At 40.0% G+C, this 3,998-nt stretch overlaps 1 pseudogene; it reads right to left on the bottom strand.

The window, feature by feature from the left end:
* Window positions 1–213: 213 nt before the first annotated feature.
* On the bottom strand, window positions 214–1,153 carry LOC102026283 (annotated as a pseudogene).
* Window positions 1,154–3,998: the final 2,845 nt, after the last annotated feature.

Below are 3,998 nucleotides of genomic sequence, written 5' to 3' on the forward strand. Positions count from 1 at the left end.
GTGGAAAAAATTGTCATGAGTCACACTTTGCAGTGATGTTTGCTCCTGATGGAACACAGGCTCTCTCAATACAGCACAGCCTACGGTCTGCCTCAGTGAGCTCAGGTACAACATGGATTCTGAAATGCTTGGCTGAAATAAGTCTCACAGGGAGTGAGTTCCACACAGCAAGGGGACAACATCCTTCTGGCCATCTAATCACGCCATTCAGCTTCAGTATTCAGCATCAAAAGATACTCCTCCACACGCGACATGCCAGGTATAATACAGGACCTCTAGTTTCTGTTGAAGCTGAGGTTGGCTGCCATTTCCTCATCACTCAATTTGAAGTCAAAGACCTGAAAGTTCTCAATGATGCGAGTTGGTGTCACAGACTTGGGGATCACTGCCACATTCCTCTGGATATGGAACTAGATCAGAGCCTAGACTGTGGTTTTTTTGTGCTTTGATGCAATCTCCTTAATTTTGGCATCCTCCAGTAGTGAAGGGTCATCCGGCTTGGCCCAAAGTCTATCCGGACAGCCCAGGCAGTGACAGTGATGCCCTTGGAGTGGCAGTACTGGATCAGTTTCTCCTGGGTGAGGTACGGGTGACACTCCACCTGGTTAGTCACTGGTTTATATTTCAAACCAGGCTTGTTCAAGGGCTTTTCAATCTGGAAGTGGCTGAAGTTGGAGACACCAAGGGCTTTTACTGACCCCTCATTGACCAGCTCCTCTATGAGCTCCCATGCATCCAGGAATGTTACTTTACTGGGGAGGATATTGCCTTTATCATCTCTGGGGATGAGTTTCCTCCTAGCCTCAAGTCCCTGTGGAAAGTGAATGAGGTAGGTGTCCAGGTAGTCCAGTTTTAGGTCCTTCAGGGTCTTCGGGCAGGCCTGCTTCACCAGGCTTCTCTCAAAGAACATGGACCACAACTTGCTAACAGTGAAGAGGTCCTCCTGCCTCATGAACTTCTCCTGAATCTTCTCTTGGATGGCTTCTCCCACCTCATTCTCATTCTGATAGGTGTAGGCACAGTCAATGTGGCAGTATCCTGCATGGATGGCCGCTTTCACGGCTTCTTTAACTTTGCCTGGGGGAGACTTCCAAGCACCCAGGCCCACAGTGGGCATCTTGGCTTTAGTGCTGAGCTCCAGGAAGGTGGCCATGTCTGATGCAAAGGCACTTGTGAGGGAGCAGAAAGATGTTCTGTAGTTTCTGCAGTTTATTTTGCTGTTCATTTCTAGTTTCATCCCAATTAATCCAACACTGTATGAGAAGTTACTTAATTCTATTATTTTTATTTAAACATGCTTTATGGTCTAAACTATGGCTTATTTTGGACCAAGTTTCATGTGCCCCTGAGAAAAAAAGTATGTATTCTGTTGTTGTTGGATGAAACACTCTAAGTATCTGTTAAATCCATTTGCTCAATGGTGTGTTTCAGCTCTGCTATTTCTTTGTGGATTTTTTTTTTGGTCTGGTTGACCTACTTGCGAAAGTAGGGCATTGAAGTCCTCTATTAGTAGTCTATCTAGCATTGTATGTCTATTAGTATTTATTTTATGAAATTTGGTGCATCAGAATTTTGTACATATGTATTTACAATTCTCTCTAATTATTCTCTTGGTCAGTATGTAGTGACCTTTTTTGTCTCATCTAATCAATTTTGGCTTGAAGTCCACTTTGCCTAAAAATAATATAGCTACTCCTGCTTGCTTTCTGGCTCCCATTCCATGTCATATTGTCTATCCTTTTACTTCTAATCTATGTGAAATCTAAAAATGATGACAAGAAAGTAGGGAGACTTTTATTAGACGAGGAAAGGAAGAAGGGTGAGGGTTATAAGGACAGGTAATAGAGGGTATGAGTATGATCAGAATACATTAAACACATTGGAACCCTCCAAAAATATGAAACTGGGGGATGGGTGTCTCAAGAGGGTAATGGGGGGAATACTTAAAGTATATGTGTACTAATCTGCCAAAATGAAACCTATTGATCTGTATAACCAATATGCACTAATTTTGAAAACGTGGGGTGAAAATAAATCTCTAAAAGAGGAATTCTAGGTATTCCAAATTATCTACTTCCAAAATGACTGGGAGACACTACTTTCAGAAGAAAAGTAAACCATCCTGACACTCATTTGTCTACCCCCTGTGAATCAGACAAGTACTACTTACATTTAGTATTCATTCAATATATTTAGTATTCATTTATCTGATCATTTACTTCATCAGAACATGTATGTGAATGCCTACTACGAACTAGATAGAGTGGAGCTGTTCACATTTATGATATTAAGAATAGGGAATTAGGGGCTGGGGATTTAGCTCAGCGGCAAAGCGCCTGCCTGGCAAGTGCAAGGTCGTGAGTTCGGTTCCCGGTACCAGAGAAAAACCAAAAAAAAAAAAAAAAAAAAAAAAAAAGTAAAGAATAGGGAATTAAATATGCAGCTCCAATATGTTGAGTATAGAAAAAAGTAAAGAATAGGGAATTAAATATGCAGCTCCAATATGTTGAGTATAGCAAACACAAAATAGATAAAGCTAGCTAAAACTTCCTTTGAATTTTTGTTACATTACCCTCAGAATTCGTGTGAATTTGTACCCTACATCATATGTGAATTTGTGATAATGGAAATATAATATCTGGATAATATTTTAATTACCAACTATATATTAGTTATTAGAATGACAAGGCTATACAGCTCTTCTCCAAACTCATTCTGTTCTATCCATGTACAAGGATGGGGTCTTTTTTCCAATCTTCTTTTCAGTTATATATGACCATTTAGTTGAGTGCTAGTCAATAACATATGAGCCTTTTCTAGATCTCTTTTATACCCAGTCCTCTAGGCCCTTTTCCCTTTACCTGGCTTTATTTGGAAGAGTATACTGACATATTGAATGTCACAGAGCCATCAAATGAAAGGAGCCGTATGAGAGGGAGGCTGTATGCCAACTTTATTATTACAGTAGTAAGAGAGAGGTTTGTTACAGAAGCTACATTTACCTTAACAGCATAATCATTTCAGTCTTCCCTAAAATTTTGAGAAATCATTGGATGTTCCAGGGAGATATGATATAATTGTTCTAGAACTTTAAACAACCTCTGGCATATCACAGCAAAGACATAGCAAGTATACAGCCCCCTTTCTGAGAAATATGGCTGGCATGTGCAAAGGTGCATCACCAAGAGGCATGGTAGACCTAGATAGCTGTAGGTACTAAACAAAAGTGAACTCTTCCGTACCTGGCCAGGATGCCAGCGTCCCCAAAGCAAGGTTTTCTGTGACCTTGTTCAAGAAACCGTGAAGAAACAACCTGGCAACCAGCCAACAAAGCCAACAATGAGCCTCCTTTGGAGTGGGAAGGTCTTGTCATTGACACCACCAGCTGCCATGTTTCAGTGCTAGATGTCATATCCCCTTTGTGTGGGAAATCCTTCTTTTCTAGAAGGAAGTACAGGCTCTGCCACCTACTATATGGTTGTTTTGTAGTTTTTGCCAAATAACATTATTTGGCAACAAACTGACCTGATTGTTTAAGCAGTAAATAGTATCATGCTCCACACTTGAAGAAACAGATTTTTAAATAGGATAAAGATATTATGGAGTACTTAGCCTCTCTTTGTTATTTTACATAAGGAACATGAGCTATGGAGAAGTCAAACAAATTTTCATAAGCTCTGGGGTTATTCACAGAATTGACACCAGAACCCAAGGGTCTTGACAGATGCACAAAATAATACTCTTTCTGATATTCAATATTGTTTGAATTTCTTACATGAAAATATCTGCTTGAACATCAAATATCACTGAACTTTAAATCTAGAAGTGACTACAATCATCATTTCAGCCTGATCCTTTTGTAAAAAGGGAAACTTATCTAAAGTCCCACAGCCATTTACTCCAAAGGAAATATTCCCAACTGTCAGTTAAGGGTTTGGACCTTCCAGGAGAAAGGTTTAACTGCTCAAATTACAGGTTTCTTGAAAAGCAGTCCATGC

The sequence above is a fragment of the Chinchilla lanigera genome, unplaced genomic scaffold, assembly GCF_000276665.1.
Source record: "Chinchilla lanigera isolate Chin_1 unplaced genomic scaffold, ChiLan1.0 scaffold00003, whole genome shotgun sequence".
NCBI lineage: Eukaryota > Metazoa > Chordata > Mammalia > Rodentia > Chinchillidae > Chinchilla > Chinchilla lanigera.